Source organism: Balaenoptera borealis (genome assembly GCF_965194805.1).
Source record: "Balaenoptera borealis genome assembly, chromosome: 2".
Classification (NCBI taxonomy): Eukaryota; Metazoa; Chordata; class Mammalia; order Artiodactyla; family Balaenopteridae; genus Balaenoptera; species Balaenoptera borealis.
The window spans coordinates 160949306-160969493 of record NC_138867.1 but is presented as its reverse complement, the minus strand read 5'-3'; the positions used below and the strand labels follow the sequence as shown (position 1 = coordinate 160969493).

The 20188-nt window shown below is 42.8% G+C and overlaps 1 protein-coding gene and 1 long non-coding RNA gene across 16 annotated transcripts in view; one reads left to right on the top strand and one right to left on the bottom strand.

Moving 5' to 3' along the window:
* LOC309623755 (ELKS/Rab6-interacting/CAST family member 1-like) overlaps positions 1-9247 on the bottom strand; it is a 128963-nt gene extending 119716 nt beyond the window's left edge. For 5 of the 14 annotated variants that reach the window (XM_082380919.1, XM_082380915.1, XM_082380917.1 and 2 more), the window contains exons 1-2: positions 8975-9212; positions 7779-7939 (exon numbers count right to left, since the gene is read on the bottom strand). The gene's annotated coding sequence lies outside the window, so the exon portion shown is untranslated. The other 9 variants (XM_082380925.1, XM_082380927.1, XM_082380912.1 and 6 more) reach the window with 9 other exon arrangements.
* Positions 9248-9387: 140 nt separating this feature from the next.
* Positions 9388-19314, top strand: LOC309623778. Of its 2 annotated transcripts, XR_014241630.1 has the most exons (3): positions 9388-9520; positions 16106-16248; positions 17766-19314. It is a non-coding gene; the product is annotated as an uncharacterized lncRNA (long non-coding RNA). The 2 variants fall into 2 exon arrangements; XR_014241631.1 differs by lacking the exons at positions 16106-16248; positions 17766-19314 and adding an exon at positions 9872-10328 and having other exon boundaries at positions 9390-9520.
* The last annotated feature ends 874 nt before the right edge of the window (positions 19315-20188 follow it).

Genomic DNA, 20188 nt, shown 5'->3' with positions numbered 1-20188 from the left:
AAGAAAGGTTTCCATGCACTAGGAAGCCCCTTCACTGTCGGAGACAGGGCGTGGCAGGGCAAAGCTTCAGAGCCACGGAGGAGAGCGCAGCAACGGGGGTGCGGAGGGCAAAGCGGAGAGATTCCCTCACAGAGGATCGGTGCCGACCAGCACTCACCAGCCCGAAAGGCTTGTCTGCTCACTCGCCAGGGCGGGCGGGGGCTGGGAGCTGAGGCTCGGGTTTCGGAGGTCAGACCCCAAGGAGAGTACTGGGGTTGGCTGCGTGAACACAGCCTGAAGGGGGCTAGCGTGCCACAGCTAGCCAGGAGGGTGTCCGGGAAAAGTCTGGAGCTGCCCAAGAGGCAAGAGACCATTGTTTCGGGTGCGTGAGGAGAGGGGATTCAGAGGGCCTCCTAAATGAGCTCCAGAGACGGGCGCGAGCCGAGGCTATCAGTACGGACACCAGAGACTGGCATGAGACGCTAAGGCTGCAGGTGCAGCCACCAAGAAGCCTGTGTGCAAGCACAGGTCACTATCCACACCTCCCCTCCCGGAAGCATGTGCAGCCCCCGACTGCCAGGGTCCCGTGATGCAGGGACAACTTCCCCGGGAGGACACACGGGGCGCCTCAGGCTGGTGCAATGTCACGCCAGCCTCCGCCACCACAGGCTCACCACCGCATTCTGTACTCCTCCCTCCCCCCAGGCCTAGGTGAGCCAGAGCCCCGGAATCAGCTGCTACTTTAACCCTGTCCTGTCTGGGCAGGAACAAACGCCCTCAGGCAACCTACATGGAGAGGAGAGGCCAAATCCAAAGCTGAACCCCGGGAGCTGTGTGAACAAAGAAGGAAAGGGAAATCTCTACCAGAAGCCTTAGGAGCAGCAGATTAAATCTCCACAATCAACTTGATGTACCCTGCATCTGTGGAATACCTAAATAGACAATGAATCATCCCCAAATTGAGGCAGTGGACTTCGTGTGATTTTGCCTGTATAGCTTTGCTTTTACCAATTGTCCTAGGGTTCTGTCTGTCCGTTTTTTGTTTTTTTTCTTAGTATAGTTTTTAGCATTTGTTATCATTGGTGGATTTGTTTTTTGGTTTGGTTGCTCTCTTCTTTTTTTTTCTTTTTTTAATTACTTTTTAATTTTTTTTATTTTCAATAATTATTTTTTATTTTAATAACTTTATTTTATTTCTTTTTTTTCTCCCTTTTCTTCTGAGCCGTGTGGCTGACAGGGTCTTGGTGCTCTGGCCGGGTGCCAGGCCTGTGTCTCTGAGGTGGGAGAGCCGAGTTCAGGACATGGGTCCAGCAGAGACCTCCCAGCTCTACGTAATATCAAATGGCAAAAGCTCTCCCAGAGATCTCCATCTCAACGCTAAGACCCAGCTCCACTCAACGACCAGTAAGCTACAGTGCTGGACACACTATGCCAAACAACTAGCAAGACAGGAACACAACTCCACCCATTAGCAGAGAGGCTGCCGAAAATCATAATAAGGTCACAGACACCCCAAAACACACCACCAGACGTGGACCTGCCCACCAGAAAGACAAGATCCAGCCTCATCCACCAGAACACAGGTACCAGTCCCCTCCACCAGGAAGCCTACACAACCCACTGAACCAACCTTAGCCACTGGGAGCAGACACCAAAAACAACGGGAACTACAAACCTGCAGCCTGCAAAACGAAGACCCCAAACACAGTAAGTTAAGCAAAATGAGAAGACAGAGAAACACACAGCAGATGAAGGAGCAAAGTAAGAACCCACCAGACCAAACAAATGAAGAGGAAATAGGCAGTCTACATGAAAAAGAATTCAGAGTAATGACAGCAAAGATGATCCAAAATCTTGGAAGTAGAATGGAGAAAATACAAGAAACGTTTAACAAGGACCTAGAAGAACTAAAGAATAAACAACAAGGATGAACAACACAATAAATGAAATTAAAAATTCTCTAGAAGGAATCAATAGCAGAATAACTAAAGAAGGAGAATGGATAAGTGACCTGAAAGATAAAATAGTGGAAATAACTACTGCAGAGAAGAAAAAAGAAAAAAGAATGAAAAGAATTAAGGACAGTCTCAGAGACCTCTGGGACAACATTAAACGCACCAACATTCGAATTATAGGGATCCCAGAAGAAGAAGAGAAAAAGAAAGGGACTGAGAAAATATTTGAAGAGATTATAGTTGAAAACTTCCCTAATGTGGGAAAGGAAATAATCAATCAAGTCCAGGAAGCACAGAGAGTCCCAGGCAGGAGAAATCCAAGGAGAAACACACGAAGACACATATTAATCAAACTATCAAAAACTAAATACAAAGAAAAAATATTAAAAGCAGCAAGGGAAAAGCAACAAATAACATACAAGGGAATCCCCATAAGGTTAACAGCTGATCTTTCAGAAGAAACTCTGCAAGCCAGAAGGGAGTGGCAGGACATATTTAAAGTGATGAAAGGGAAAAACCTACAACCAAGATTACTCTACCCAGCAAGGATCTCATTCAGGTTTCATGGAGAAATTAAAACCTTTACAGACAAGCAAAAGCTAAGACAATTCAGCACCGCCAAACCAGCTTTACAACAAATGCTCAAGGAACTTCTCTAGGCAGGAAACACAAGAGAAGGAAAAGACCTACAATAACAAACCCAAAACAATTAAGAAAATGGTAATAGGAACATACATATGGAGCATTACCTTAAATGTAAATGGATTAAATGCTCCAACCAAAAGACACAGACTGCTGAATTGATATAAAAACAAGACCTGTATATATGCTGTCTACAAGAGACCCACTTCAGACCTAGGGACACATAAAGACTGAAAGTGAAGGGATGGAAAAAGATATTTTATGCAAATGGAAATCAAAAGAAAGCTGGAGTAGCAATTCTCTTATCAGACAAAACAGACTTTACAATAAAGTATGTTACAAGAGACAAGGAAGGACACTACATAATGATCAAGGGATCAATCCAACAAGAATATAACAATTGCAAATATTTATGCACCCAACATAAGAGCACCTAAATACATAAGGCAAAGGCTAACAGCCGTAAAAGGGGAAATCGACAGTAACACAATCATAGTAGGGGACTTTTAACATCCCACTTTCACCAATGGACAGATCATCCAAAATGAAAATAAATAAGGAAACACAAGCTTTAAATGATACATTAAACAAGATGGACTTAACTGATATTTATACGACATTCCATCCAAAAACAACAGAATATACTTTCTTCTCAGGTGCTCATGGAACATTCTCCAGGATAGATCATATCTTGGGTCACAAAGCAAGCCTTGACAAATTTAAGAAAATTGAAATTGTATCAAGTATCTTTCCTGACCACAATGCTATGAGACTAGATATCAATTACAGGAAAAAATTTGTAAAAAATACAAACACATGGAGGCTAAACAATACACTAGTTAATAAACAAGAGATCACTGAAGAAATCAAAGAGGAAATCAAAAAATACCTAGAAACAAACGACAATGAAAACACGACGACCCAAAACCTATGGGATGCAGCAAAAGCAGTTCTAAGAGGGAAGTTTATAGCAATACAATCCTACCTCAAGAAACAAGAAACATCTCAAATAAACAACCTAACCTTCTACCTAAAGCAATTAGAGAAAGAAGAACAAAAAAACCCCAAAGTTAGCAGAAGGAAAGAAATCATAAAGATCAGATCAGAAATAAATGAAAAAGAAATGAAGGAAACGATACCAAAGATCAATAAAACTAAAAGCTGGTTCGTTGAGAAGATAAACAAAATTGATAAACCATTAGCCGGACTCATCAAGAATAAAAGGGAGAAGACTCAGATCAATAGAATTAGAAATGAAACAGAAGTAACAACTGACACTGCAGAAATACAAAGGATCATGAGAGATTACTACAAGCAACCATACGCCAATAAAATGGACAACCTGGAAGAAATGGACAAATCCACAATCAACATTGTGAAAATGACTATACTACCCAAAGCAATCTACAGATTGAGTGCAATCCCTATCAAACTACCAATGGCATTTTTCACAGAACTAAAACAAAAAATTTCACAATTTGCATGGAAACACAAAAGACCCCGAATAGCCAAAGCAATCTTGAGAAAGAAAAATGCAGTTGGAGGAATCAGGCTCCCTGACTTCAGACAATACTACAAAGCTACAGTAATCAAGACAGTATGGTACTGGCACAAAAACAGAAATATAGATCAGTGGAACAGGACAGAAAGCCCAGAGATAAACCCACGCACATATGGTCACCTTATCTTTGATAAAGGAGGCAAGAATATACATTGGAGAAAAGACAGCCTCTTCAGTAAGTGGTGCTGGGAAAACTGGACAGGTACATGTAAAAGAATGAAATTAGAACACTCCCTAATACCATACACAAAAATAAACTCAAAATGGACTAAAGACCTAAATGTAAGGCAAGACACTATCAAACTCTTAGAGGAAAACAGAGGCAGAACACTCTATGACATAAATCACAACAAGATCCTTTTTGACCCAGCTCCTAGAGAAATGGAAATAAAAAGAAAAATAAACAAATGGGACCTAATGAAACTTCAAAGCTTTTGCACAGCAAAGGAAACCATAAACAAGATGAAAAGACAACCCTCAGAATGGGAGAAAATATTTGCAAATGAAGCAACTGACAAAGGATTAATCTCCAAAATATACAAGCAGCTCATACAGCTCAATATCAAAAAAACAAACCACCCAATCAAAAAATGGGCAGAAGATCTAAATAGACATTTCTCCAAAGAAGACGTATAGATGGCCAAAAGGCACATGAAAAGATGCTCAACATTGCTAATTATTAGAGAAATGCAAAGCAAAACAACAATGAGATATCACCTCACATCAGTAAGAATGGCCATCATCAAACAAATCTACAAACAATAAATGCTGGAGAGGGCATGGAGAAAAGGGAACCTTCTTACACTGATGGTGGAAATGTAAATTGGTGCACCCACTATGGAGAACAGTATGGAGGTTCCTGAAGAAACTAAAAATAGAGTTACCATATGATCCAGCAATCCCACTCCTGGGCATATATCCAGAGAAAAACATAATTCAAAAAGATACATGCAACCCAGTGTTCACTGCAGCTCTATTACAATAGCCAAGACATGGAAGTAACCTAAATGTCCATCAATAGGTGAATGGATAAAGAAGATGTGTTTTATATATTTATACATATATATGTACACACACACACACACACACACACACACACACAAAATGGAATATTATTCAGCCATAAAAAGGCATGATATAATGCCATTTGCAGCAACATGCATGGACCTAGAGATTATCATACTAAGTGAAGTAATCCAGACAGAGAAAGACAAATATCATGATATCGCTTATATGTGGAACCTAAAAAAAAAAAAAAAAGATACAAATGAACTTATATACAAAACAGAAATAGACCCACAGACATAGAAAACAAACTTATGGTTACCAAAGGAGAAAAGAGTGTGGAGGAGGGATACATTAGGAGTTTGGGATTAGCCACCACTCTCAACAGCATGTTTGGATAGACGATTAGGCCTGAAGTGCTTAATTTGTTAAAAGAAAGGTATTAAACAACCATTTTATTAAGATATGAAAATGAGAGACAACAAGGAGAAATTTAAGTGCAAATTAAAGCAAAGACTACTTTAAAAACTTTAAGTCAGTAAATCTGCATGACAAAAAACTTGTAGAAAATCTAAGAACAGCATGATGCTGTAGTAGTATCTCCTGAGCAAATGAGGAAGGTGATTTAAGAGACAGGTCACCTGTCAGAGCCAGGTTTTAACACCTTATTTCTAGAACTTTTATTTAATGTTTATTCATCAAATTTCTATACCACTTATAAATTCTCTGAATACTTTAATGACTCATCCCATGCCTTAGTGTGTGAGTGTTTGACCTTACCAAAAACAGTCTTGCAAATCACAGTATTTTTCTGAAATGTAATCTCTAACCTGGGTTGGCAAGGGAAGTCCATAAGAAAGTTTAGTACTGTGGTTCCAAAAATAATAACAATAATAAAACAAAAAAAAATCACACGCAATTCCCTTTTAATGGTTTAAAGTCAAGCATTTTTTAAAAAATTCATTCATATCTTTTCAAAGTCCTAATAATAAAGGAAAATTCCTTTACAAATCCACCACTGTTTTGCTATAGACACTTGAACTGAGTGGGAAAGATGTGACAAGTCAAGTCAAGATATTGGTCCACAGAGAAAACGAAACAATACTCCTACACCGTTGCTTTAGCAGGGCCTGTTTGTGCTTAGGAGTATCACATCGATACCTTGTATTCCCGAATATTATACCCATCCTTCCTCTATGTTCTTATCATCAGGGATAAAACCTTGTCTTCAACTGCTTCTACTAACCTGCTCGTAAGAAGCAAACTTTCTCATCACGATACTCAGAACCCTAAATTCTCCCCGTTCTCCCTGCATTATCAACCTATTTCTGGCTCCAGTATCTGTCACTTCCGAGAGCACATCACCTGTAATTCTTTTCTAAAAGATCAGGCTCTCTTAACCTCCCACTTGTGTCCTAATAATCCATAAGCACAGGGGACACCCCGATATTTGTTTCTCAACTCCTGGGCTGCCGTCATGATATCAAAGCAATCGTGCCCCATGAAAATTCATGCTGAGGTGTCATGGCAAGATCCTCTGCTACTTTGTAATTCTCATATTCAACATTTATTGACAGTTCAAAGTAGCAGAAAAGAAGAAGGGATGTTAGCTTCAAGCACTGGCTGGGCTCAGAAAGACTGTTTACTTTAGGTCAGAGAGAGTGCGTATTTATTGCAGAGAAGAAGGAACTAACAGAAAGTGAGCAAAGATTATGTGAAAGAAAATTAATGGAGACAGATTGCAGAGGAGGGAACCAGAGCTTAAATCTGTGATAGAAATAAGAAGCGAGCTTGGTGAAGGAGAGACAGTATCTCCTCTGAGTCAGAAGAGACGACGACAAGAACACAGGTAACTGCTGAGGTGATGAAGGTAACTGAGGGGTCCCAGCATAGACTTGGTTTCAGTAAAATGAGAGCAGGACAATTACATAGGAGTGGGGATTGGAGTGATGGAGAAAGTACTAAGGGACTTAAAAAAGAGACATACTTGTTCTGAAGAGAAGGAAACCAGAACTTTTCAAAGTCACAGAGGAGAAAAAGCAGCAGCTGTATTCTGCACAGCAGATATATACAGCCTTCACAACAGACTATCTCAAGGAAGCTGCAAGATGCCTGGAAAGTACAAAAATGATGTAAAGAAAGGTTCTGCTAAAAGTGACAATTTTGTAAAAACTGACTGGAGAGTGTGGCAAATGTTAATGGTGAAATATGGGGGATGGGTATAAGGAGGTTCACTATACTATTCTCTACTTTTGTGTACCTTTGGAAATGTTTATAATAAAAAATGCTTTTAAAAATTGCCTAGCCATCGTATGACCTCAGGAGCAATGGTTATCTTCCTCAGAAAGCTCAACAACTTGCCAGAACTTTCCAGAAGGTTTTAGGAATTTCAGAGACACAATTGCATACGGATACATACACTCTAGAGGACTGCAAAATTCAATGACAGGGAGGCAAAAAAAGTTTCTAGTTGACGAGGATTTGTCCCAAATTTGTTCTAAGGAGTGAGAAACACAAGTGAGCATTAAAATTAGGCTAAGTGTGTCAGGCGTGACAAACAGGGCCAGAAGATGAAAGCGATGAGGACAAGTATTTCAACTAAGCATATGCCTGAAGAACAATATTATGAAACTTACTTCATCTCCAGAACTTCCTCTAAGTGTTTTCTTCTCTCAGCCCGAAGGCTGGTCACATGAGTTTCCTTCTCTGCCAGTGACTGCTGAGTGCAGGACAGCGTCGCCTTCACGGACTCCAGCTCCTGTTTTACCTTCTCCATGGCCATCAGTAACTCCTCCACCTACGATCAATACAGAAAAGACAGAAACTGAGCATCTGGGTCAGGTATAGTCAGAGGAGGTGGGTGGGCAGTGGGCAACGCCTGGGTCCTCAAAATTGAAGACACACCCATCAAAAATTCTGTACTCTCGCAGGATCAGACATAAATGGCAGTGAAAGAAATACATCTCTCATCTTCCCTCCACTATAATTCTTCTCAGTTTAGGTCCAAAAAACCCTCATTTTCTTTTTGACAAATGTAAGGGCAACAGAAGTAACAGTGTGCCAGAAACAATCCCTTCTAAGGAATTTATTTGGAAACAGTCCAGAAACTTCCATGGAAATAACAAGACAATGCAGATAAAAATATAAGGAACAAAATCATAATAAATATTTCTAGAACGATTTTAGGAAATAAAAGCCATAAACCTGACTAATACCAGATGCAGAATAAACATAAATGAGTCATTTTTATTCGTTCAAACTAAGATTCTTCTGTTTATACCATTACAAACAATCTCTTGTTAAAGAAACAGCTAGAATTCAATCGGATAATTTCCTGCTCTAAAGCTACGTAGGTAGAGATTTTCTGAGGAAGGCAGGAAGAAAAGAAAAAATATATATAACCAGATAGAGAAGAGACAGACGCTTTTAAAAGACCTGTAAAGGACTTCCCTGGTGGCGCCGCCCGCGAGGACCGGGACGGCCGTCCGCGCCGCCCTCCCTCCCTCCCCGGCCGCCGAGGCGAACCGCGGACAGGCCGCTGGCGGGGTCTCCCGGGCCGTGCGGGCAGCCCGAGGGCCTCCGGGCGGGAAGCCCACCTGTCCGCGGGCGCCAGGCTCCTCGGGGAGGCCCGCCCCGGGCTCTGCGTGACTGGCCTGCTGAAGCAGCGGCGGAGGCGGCGGCCCACTGTTTGCGCCGCACCGCCTCCTACGGCAAGAGGGAGGAGACAGACGCCGCCCGCCCGGCGCCTGCCGTGTGCGCGTGTGCGCCCGCGCCGGCCCGCAGCCCAGAGCCCACGCCCGCCAGCCCCCAGCCCCCCGCCCGCCAGCCTCACCTACGGCTCCGCCCTCCCCGGCGGCACGCTGCCGGGACCCAGCCAGGGCCGTGAGGAGGAGCGGGCGGAGGAGAGCCGAGGGGCCTAGCGCCAGCGACGGGCGGGAAGCTCCAGGCGCCGCCCGACCCCGAGCTGCCGCCACCGCGGCCGTCTCACCCTGCTCAGGGCTGCCGCTGCCGCTGCCGTTGCTGCCCGGGCGCCGCCGCCGCCGCCGGCGCCGCCGCCGCCACCACTACCGCCACCACTACCGCCACCTCAGCCACAGCTCGGCCCTGGCGCCCGACGTCACCGCGCCCCGCCCCCTGCGCGATTTCGCAGTCCCGCCCCAGGCCGACGTCAGCGCGAGCCCCGCCCCCGCTCCTCCCGGGGGCGCGACTCGGGCGCGCGCGGGCCTCGGGCACTTTCCGGGGGCTGGCGGGCGGGCCGGACGGCCGTCCCGGTCCTCGGGGGCGGCAGCTGGCCCGGCGTCGGGCTCCCCAGTTTCTGGTACCGAAGCGCAGACGGGTTTCCTTGTCGGAGCCACGCACCGTTAATGTAAGGCCGTACGTAAGCTATCGCTGCACTAAGAAAGTAAGAGTGATTTGAATCGTGTTTATTCCCGGCTGGCGATAGTTTTATCAGTAACTCTAAACGCCCCTGAGAGCAGTTGAGTCACCGCCAGCGTCCACGCCCTCGTGGCCCCACTGTCACTCTCCCGTCCCTCGTCAGGGTTCTCGTCCCTTCATTCGTCACCTCATCCCCATCCCGCCCAGCGTCCCCCCGCCTGCTGTACAGTCGCCCCTTCCGTAGGGTCCGCACGCGGCCGCCGCTGTCAGGACCGCTGCCGGGGGACGCTGGGTCCTGCCAAATGAAGCATCCTAAAGTGTTTCATTTTCTCGGGCACCCGACTTCACTCAGGAATAAGCCAGCTTCCTTTGACTGTTTCTCACGATCCTTCTTATCTGACTGCTGATCCGCTCGTTCTGCTGCTCCCCAGCGGTGTGGTGAGATGAAGGGAAAGCAAAGTGGACTCATCTTATCTTTCTGGTTTCCATTCTGCCGGTGTCTACGTGTGTGACCTTGGGAAAGTCCCATTACTCCTGGGTCCTGCTTTTCGTAACTGTAAAAGGGGGTGTGAACGAGATGTCTCAGATCTATCCCATCCCTGAAATGTGGGGATCTGAAGAGTGTGAGGTGCTAAGCCTTGTTATTCATGCACGGGAGTAGTGTCAATATCACAGACTCAGAAATTTTTTTGGTTTCTTTTTTGTCATTCCACTGTTCTTTTTTCTTATTTCCTACTCTACCCCACATATCTTTTTTTAAACCTACACTTAGGATTTTTTTTTTTTTTAATTAAAACTGGCTGAGTGCATGCATTCGTTGCCTCTTCTTCCTGGAACCCCATTAAAATGCTAATAAAGGAATGAAAAATGATACAAACCCGTACAAAACAGAAAATGGGAAGGGAGCCACCAAGAGCTGTTTTTCTTTTTTTTTCCCTAAATTTACACACAAAGTGAGTGAGGTCTGATTAAACAAAATGGAAGAAACCATAATGTGGAATAGGCATGGGGGGGGGGTACTGTAGGTGAAGAAGGAGGCCTACCTGCCAGAAGTGATTTAGAGAAATTGAAATTTGGAGACACTGACAAGACAGAGCAAGAGTGAGAAGCAGGGCTGAAAACAAGGACACTAAATAAAGGTCTCTATGTAGAACAGCAGAACCCTCCCTATACCTCAGATACAATAGCTAGGCATTTATCCCAGGCTAAGAGTCAAGCTTTTTCATCATCTCTGGGGAGCATTTAATGACTAAGAGTAAAACATTCTTTATTCTGGCACAATAGGCAGTTTCCTACCCACTCACCCTAGAGTGAAGTTGTGCAAGTTGGCAAGACCCTCCCAAGTTCTAAAGATGCGTCATCAGCATCCAACTACTTCATCTTAAATATGAACGGACAACCAGGGACTGTTAGGTGTTTAAGGGAAGTCTCCAACTTGGGGCTGGGGAAGGGAGGGAGAGGATAAGGAGAAAATGTGACCACAGAGGAAAAAGAAACTTCAGAGAACTTAAAAATATGCTCACAAACTTTTATTACAGCTATGAAACAAGGATAATGTACTCAGATAAGTAACAACCCAAGAACAAAAAGTAAGTCTTGAAATTAGAAATAGGAAAATGCCAAAATTATAAATTCACTGGAAGTGTTGAAAGGTAAAGTCCGTGCAATTTTAAGGAGAATAGAAGAAATACGCAAAGAGATGGAAATTGCAAGAGAAAATATAAGAAAAATAAAGAGTCAATCCAACCGGACTAATATTACAAGAGAAAAAGAAAAGAGAGTAAATAAAAGATGGAAAATTACCCCAAAAATAATGGAACAAAATTTCCCCAGAGCTGAAAATGTCCATTAGTGGAGAGCAAAGACAACTTTGTGAAATGTTAAAACTCTAAAGCTAAAGAGAAAATCCTGAATTTCCAAAGGAAAAATGTGACCCATAGGGACCTCCCTGGTGGTCCAGTGGTAAAGAATCTGCCTTCCAACGCAGGGGACGCAGGTTCAATCCCTGGTCGGGGAACTAAGATCCCACATGCTGTGGAGCAACTAAGCCGGTGTGCCTCAGCTAGAGCCCACATGCCACAAACTACAGAGCCCACGCGCTCTGGAACCCATGCACCACAACCAGAGAGAGAGAGAAAACCTGCACACCACAACTAGAGAGAAGCCCGCGCACCACAGAAAAAAGCCCGCACACCTAAAGGAAAGATCCCGAGTGCCGCAACTAAGACCCGACGCAGCCAAAAATAAAAAAAAAATAAACAAAAAAAGTGACCCGTAAAAGAGTAAGACTCACACTGCAATTAGAATTCCTACCAGCAACACTAGATATGAGAAGATAACAATGACCTTCAAGTTTCTGAGGGAAATATTTCTTGAACTTCAAATTCTAAGAATTTTTTTATTAAAAAAAACCTCTATTCCTAGCTGAATTATCATTAAGAGAGCAAAATGAAAACATTTTCAGATATGCAGAGACTCATAAAGTCAAACTCCCACATAGGCTTTTTTTCAAAATTTAAAGATGAGGTAGAAATGAGGTTTCTGACAGCATCACTATCCAGGATTCACTAGATCTAATTCAGTAGTAAAGGGAAGTCCCAAGAGCTAGGCTAGATTCGGATGGAAGGATAGGAGTTCTGGGAGAGAATTCAACTGAATAATTACTATGATAAAAAGCTTAGAAAAGGCGGGTTTCTGGTGTTCAACTTTTAGACCAAACCTGTTAATAAATTATAATCTTGCTGTAGTTAAAGCAGAGTTTATAAATTATACCAATGTTGACAACATAAAGGTAAAAATACAGCTGACAGTTTAAGATGTGAAACATAGGAAAGGTAGAGGTAAAGGGAAAAGCACTCAAGAGACGATGTGTGTAGTTGGCAGAATAAGAAGCGGTTGCTAAAGTGTACTGTTAGAAGTAGGAAAAGTGCCCAGTGGAGGAGCAAGGAATTATTAGGCTTACTGAGACGATAGGAAGACACGAGGTACAGGGTTTATAATTAAGCTAAATCGTCATCAAGAAATAATAGAAGACTTAATATCGTTAAAATAAGCAGTACTTCTCCATTTGTTCTGCACATTCTTTGCAATCCTATCAAAAATCCCAGCTGCCTTTTTTTATTTCTAGAAATTGACAATCAGATTCTAAAATTCACATGGCAATGCAAGGGACTCAGAATAGCCAAAAGAATCTTGAAAAAAAAAAGAAAAAAGTTAAAAAACACTCATTCTTCCTGCTTTCAAAACTGACTACAAAACTACAATAATCAAGATAGTGTGTCGTACCAGAATAATGATAGACGTATATATCATGGAAAAGAATTGAGACTTCAGAAATAACCCACACATTTATGGACAGTTGATTCACTGGGAAAATAATAGTCTTTTCAACAAAGGGTGCTGGGACAGTTGTATAACCACATGCAAAAGAATGAAATTGGACCCCTACCTCACAAACGCAAAAATTAATTAAAGGAACTTCCCTGGTGGCGCAGTGGTTAACAATCCGCCTGCCAAGGCAGGGGACATGGGTTCAACCCATGGTCCAGGAAGACCCCACATGCCACGGAGCAACTAAGCCTGTGCGCCACAACTATTGAGCCTGCGCTCTAGAGCCCACGAGCCACAACTACTGAGCCTGCGTGCCACAACTACTGAAGCCCGCGTGCCTAGAGCCTGTGCTCCGCAACAAGAGAAGCCACCGCATTGAGAAGCCCACGCACCGCACCGAAGAGTACCCCCGCTCACCGCAACTAGAGAAAGCCCGCGCGCAGCAGTGAAGACCCAACGCAGCCAAAATTAATTAATTAATTAAATTTTAAAAAATTAATTCAAAATGGATCATAGACCTAAATATAAATGCTAAAACGATAATACTCTTAGAAAAAAATAGGTGTAAACCTTCATGACCTTGGATTAGGCAATAGTTTCTTAGCTCTGAAGCCAAAACCGTAAGTGACAAAATTTTAAAATTGGACTCCATCAAAATCGAATATACAAAACTTTTGTATGTTCAGCTTTAAAAAGTATGGTGAGCCTTGAAGACATTATGCCAAATGAAATAACGCAATCACAAAAGGACTGTATATTGTATGATTTCATTTATATGAGGTACCTAGAATAGTAAAATTCATAGAGACAGAAAGCAGAAGGGTGGTTGCCAGGGGTTGGAGGAAGGCAGATGGCCATTTGCAAGCCAACCAAACCTGCCAACACCTTGATCTTGGATGTCCGGCCTCCAGAAATGTGTAAAATAAATTTCTGTTGTTTATGCTGCCCAGTCTGTGATATTTTGTTACGGCAGCCTCACCAGACTAATACAGATTTTGGTACTGAGAAGTGGGGTACTACTGTAACAAATACCTTAAAAATGTGGAAGGGGCTTTGGAAGTGGGTAATGAGTGGAGGGGAAGATTTTTGAGGTGCATGTTAGGAAAAGCCTAGATTGCCTTGAAGAGAGACTCTTGGTAGAAATGTAAACGTTAAAAGGTGACTGTAGTGAGATCTCAGAAATGAGGAGCGTGTTACTGGAAACTGGAGGAAAGGTGACCCTTACTATAAAGTGGCAGAGAACTTGGCCAAACTGTTTCCTAGTGTTCTGTGGAAGGTAGAAATTAAAAGTGATAAACTGTGATATTTAGCTGCAGAGATTTCTAAGCAAAGTGTTGGTGGTGCGGCCTGATTTCTTCTTACTGCTTATAGTATGCAGGAGGTGAGAGATAAATTAAAGGAGTTGTTAAGCATAAGGGAACCAGAACCTAAAGATTTGGAAAATTCTTAGCCTATCTGCAATATTGTAACTTGCAAGAAATATATACTGGTGAGCGTTTTGTAATATGTTTAAATGTCAAATCACTGTGTTGTACACCTGAAACTAACATGTACATATCATACAATACATCAACTATACTTCAATTAAAAAAAAAGAAATATACATTTGGTCATTCAGATGACCAAAATATATCTCATATTTGGTCTTCATCCAAGGTTCTTGACTCACAGCTCCCAAAACCCTTGGAATTTCCTGAGGGATAAGACCAATGGGAACTTCTCTTGTCATAATGTTTGGTCTCTACTCCTCAGTTCCTGAAATCACTTTCAGAGTCATAAAGGTAAAATGGATGTCTCGTTATTTGTAACAAGCCCCTTTCTACCACAACAGGATTTATGTTAATGAGGTGACTTTTGGAAAGCCCTAAGTATGGGGGCTGGTCAGCAAAGAACCCAACCATGAATACAGGATTGGACCTTTCAGCCCCACCCCCTGACCTCCAGTGAGGGAAGAGAGGCTAGAGATTGAATCAGTTGCCAATGACCAGTGATTTGATCAATCATGTCTATGTAATGAAGACTCCACAACACTCAAAAGGGCAAGGTTCAGAGAGCTTCCGGTTGGTGAACACCTGGATAAGTGGGGAGAGTGACACACCAGCAGAGGGCGTGGAAGCTCTGCGCCCTTTGCCCATACCTTGCCCTATGCATCTCTTCCATCTGGCTCTTCCTTTTATAATATCCTTTCATAACAAACCAGTCGTCCAGTATGTAAAAATGTTTCTCTAAGTTCTATGAGCCACTCTGGGAAATTAATCAAACCCAAGAAGGGGGTCATAAGAACCTTTGATTTATAGCCATCAGTCAGAAGTACAGTTCACAACCTGGGCTTTCAATTGGCATCCTGAGTTGGGAGAGACTGTTGGAACCTCCCGTTTGTGGCCAGATGGTCAGAAGCACAGGTAACAACCTGGCTTGCACCTGGCATCCTGAGAGGGCAAGAGGGGTGTACAGCAGTCTTGTGGGACTGAGCGCTTAACCTGCAGAACCTGATGCTGTCTCTGGATAGATAGTGTCAGAATTGAGCTGAGATGCAGGACACCCAGCTGGTACCCAGAGACTTGCTCCTTGGTGATGTTGGGAAACCACCTCAACTCCTCACGTGTTGGAATTAGGTGTAGAACCCAATTACTATCCATATTACAAAAAAAGAAGAAGTATGTTCTGGAGAATACATCCAGGGTGTAGCTGGACAGTCATTTGATAAAGAGGTCATGGGTGCAACTCATGGATTTAATCAGTCATCTCATAAGTAACCAGGAATAGAAATAAGATTATACCAGTAGAAACACTGCCAGTCTGGACTAAGGGGCATAGAGACAACAAAATGGAGGAATACTGTCAGACTTCTGGGAGTCTACAGGACAGGACAATAGAGCTATCTGGCTGCCAATTCACATCACCCTTCAAGAAAAGTGAGAGATGACACCAAAAGTGATTCAGAGATCAACAGGGCTGCTACTCCAGCCATCAGCCCAGAGAGTACAGGTCTGGGGGGCAAGCTGTCTCCTTGGTTTCAGTGGAGCCTGCTACCAACCAGTGCCTCGGGAATAAAGCTGATGCCCAGGGCTGAGGGGGTGGAGCTACCACCCAGGGCCAAGGGGATGAGGTTGCCACCCCAGTGGGCCTGGAGGGCAGAGCATTGAGCCCAAAAGGATTACTCCTGAGCCTTAAAGTCTAATGAAATGTGCCTTGCTGGGTTTTGTACTCGCTTTGGACCCATTTCCCTTTCTTCTTCCTGATTTCTCTCTTTTAGAATAGAATATCTCTCTATGCCTGTCTCACCAGTGTATTTTGGAACCACATAACTTGTCTGATGTCGCAGGCTCACAGCTGGCAAGGCATTTTGCCTTCGAGTGAATCATATCTCAAGTCTCAACCATACCTGATGATATTCAGGTGAGACTTTGCACTTAGAGTTGATGCTGGAATGGGTTAAGACTTTGGGATGTGGGTGAATGTGTTTACCTGTGAGAAGGACAAGAATTTTGGGTATCCAGAGGGCAGAATGTTTTGGACTGAGCTGCGTTCTCCCAAAATTTATGTGTGGAAGCCCTACCCCACAATGTGACTATATTTGGAGACAGGGCTTTTAAAGAGCTGGTTATGGTTAAATGAGGTCATATACAGTCTGTGGTATTTTGTTATGGCAGCCCTAGTAGACTAATTCAGACACCACCAGGAAAGTGAGAAGACAATACACAGAATGGGAAAAAAATTTGCAACCACATATCTGATAATATATCCAGAATATGTAAATAATTCTTACAACTCAACAATAAAAAGACAACCCATTAAAAAATGGGTACAGGATTTGAATAGATATTTCTCCAGAGAAGATATATAAATAGCCAATAAGTACATGAAAAGATGCTCAACATCATCAGTCATTAGGGAAATGCAAATCGAAACCACAGTGAGAAACCACACCCACTAGGATGGCCATAATCAAAGAGAGTGTAACTGTTAGTGAGGATTTAGAGAAATCAGAACCCTCATACACACCTGGTGGAAATGTAAAATGGTGTAGTCACTTTGTAAAACAGTCTGACAGTTCCTTGAAATGTTAAATATAGAGTTACCATAAGACCCAGCGATTCTACTCCTAGCTATATACCTAAAAGAATTTAAAATATCCACACAAAACCACAAACTTTTGTATATGAATATTATAGCAGCATTATTCATAATAGCTGGACAGTGGAAACTAAATCATGAATAAGTTCAGAAAAAAAAATAATTTTTAACAAATTGCTGACCTGCAAGAAAGTAAAGGAATTGCCCTCAAAGACTCAGTGGCTTATAAACAGCAAATATTTATTTCTAAGTTAGTTGGGATTTGACAGCTGGAGGGAGGGGCAGTCAGCTGCTGTGCTGTGCTCGAGGTACGAATCAGTTCCACACGTCTCCCATTCAAGGAACCAGACTAAAGGAGCAGTAGTCACCTGGGTTGTATTTTCCTCATGATGGAAAACAAGCATACAAGAGGCTAAGCCACAGAATCACTTGAAGGCTCTGCTCAGGTGTGTCACATGTCCTGTGTGCTCGCACTTCATTAACCAAAGCAAGTCACACAGCCAGGTCCAACATAATGGTGCGGGAAAGTATACTCCTTTCATGGAGTAGAGGAAAGGAAGAAAAAAGGGAAGGAGAAAGACATGCCTTTCCGTTTAAGAAAACTTCCTAAAAAAATTGTGCACACCACTTCCTTTTATATCCCATGGTAAGAGCTTAGTTCATGGTCATTCCTTGCTGAAGGGCAAATTGGAAATATAGACTTTATTGTGGATGGTCATGTACCCAGTTAAAATTAAGAAGTTATATTACTAAAATAAGGAGAAAATGACTATTGAGAGACGACTATCAATCTGCCACAAACTTCTAAAACAATTAACTGATATTTAAAAACTTAACAGGGACTGCCCTGGTGGCGCAGTGGTTAAGAACCTGCCTGCCAATGTAGGCGACACGGGTTCCAGCCCTGGTCCAGGAAGATCCCACATGGTGAGGAGCAACTAAGGCCGTGAGCCACAACTACTGAGCCCACGTGCCACAACTACTGAAGCCCGCGTGCCTATAGCCTGTGCTCTGCAGCAAGAGACGCCACTGCAATGAGAAGCCCGCGCACCGCAACAAAGAGTAGCCCCTGCTCGCCGCAACTAGAGAAAACCCATGCGCAGCAACAAAGACCCAACGCAGCCAAAAATAAATAAATGAAATAAATAAATGTATAAACAAATAAATAAAGACAGGGAGGATAGAAAAGGCAGTCTCCTACTTTAAATCTACTTAGAGTCCCTTAAGGAGAATCTAGAGAAAGGAGGTAAGCATCTGTTCATATAATGGGTTCATATAATGGGTGAGGACTTTCCAAACCAATAAGAGACATAAATCTGTAGATGAGGAATCACTAAGAACAGGACCAGTAAAAAGAAATCCAATCTAGATACAGTGTAGTGAAACCGAGAACATAAAAGGCAACACATCTTAAAGTCAGTTGCATTAATTTCCCAGGTCTGCTGTAACAAAGTGCCAGAAACTGAATGGCTTAACATCACAGGAATTTATATAGTCTCACAGTTCTAGAGGCTGGAAATCCAAACTCCAGGTTGTCAGCAGGGCCTTGGTCCCTGTGAAGGAGAGGGGAGAACCCTTCCCTCCCCTCCCTAGTTTCTGGTGATTTGCGGCAGTCCTTGGCATTCCTTAGCTTGCATCTGCAGCGCTTCAGTGCCTGCCTCCCCATCACATGGCATTCCCCTTTTGAGTGTCTGTGTCTCTCTTCCTCTTCTGATAAGGCACCCAGTTATATTGGATTAAGGGCCCACCCTTCTCCAGTACGGCCTTATCTTAACTAATGGTGTCCACAGTGACGCTCTTTCAAAATAAGGTCATGTTCTTAGGCACTGGGGATTAGGGCTTTAACCTATCTTTCTGAGGAATACAATTCAACCCATAACATGAGACAAATAAATATCAGCTTACTTACAAAGGAACAGTAATTGACTGACAACAAACTTATGAACACACAAGGGAAGCTGGAAGACAGAATAATCTCTCCAAGTGCTGAGAGACAATAACTGTCATCTCACAATTGTGTACCCAGTAACACTAATTTATAAGATCAAGGACAAAATAAAGACATTTTCAAGTAAACAAAAGCACATGGTTTATTACCAATTGATCTTCATTAAAGGAAAATCTAAATGATACTTCAAAGGAAAATAATCCTGCAGATGAGGATCCAGAGGCATACACAGCTGCAGTCTGTGCCAACAAAAGGGGTACAGGGGGACTTAAAGGGGCCAAAGCTAAAAACAGAATCTGACTACCAAGTGGGAAGCATGTCCGCACTGATAGGAACCCAGGGTTTTTCTTCCCCCTGGGGGTCTCACGATCATTAACCATCTGTGTCAGCAAAATGCAGTCTTCCAGGTTTCATATCAGATGGAGGCAAGGGTAAAAGTTGATAGGAAACTTGCATGACTTGGGTGCATTCCTGTGAGTGGGCTATAGCTCAGTCATGCAAAAAGGGGAGGGGTAGGACTGTGGGCCTAAGACGGGGCTGACAAAATGGATTCAGTGCGGTTCAGCCACACAGCATCACTGGGGACCATGACAAGAGCAGTTGATTCAGGTGGTTGAGTTGAAAGTTTGATTAATTGGTTCAAGAGAGAGTGGGATGGGTGGAAGTACAAGTTGTGAGTATTAGCAATTCTTTAGAGAATTTCTGTTATAAACAGGAGTGGGGAAATATGAGGTCAACATTATGTTCCCCTGTACCTTTCTCCTATTCCCAAATTCCACCTGACGTCATCCACTTCTGGTCACTTCTGGTTTGGGATACTTGTACGTGGAGGCATACTGGCTGGTATAATAGTTTGGGATTCCCCCTTTATTACCTATTTTATTTGTATAATGAGAAGATAACTAAACTTACATATTAAGTGTTAAGTATCTCTTACAGCATTTTAACTCCAAAATTGCAGAGAGGAGTATGAGAATAGTTTTTTAATCATTATTTCACCATACACAATATTATCTAACTTTACCTCTTATATTTGAAGTTCTTTATACCTGATTAATGTCCATATTTATGTGTAGGTGAAAAATAATTTACCACAGTAAGGTTTATAGTTATAGTTTTATGTCAAATTATATAACCACAAATACTAGAAGGCAGTATAGCAGAGTCCCAGGGGCAAGGGCTCTGGAATCTGACTGCGTGGGTTCATATTCTGGCTTAACCTATCCAGGCCCAATTTCCTTATCTAAACTGGAGATAATAATTGTAAAGGTATTATAAGGATTAAATGGGGAAATACATGTAAAGTGCTTAGAC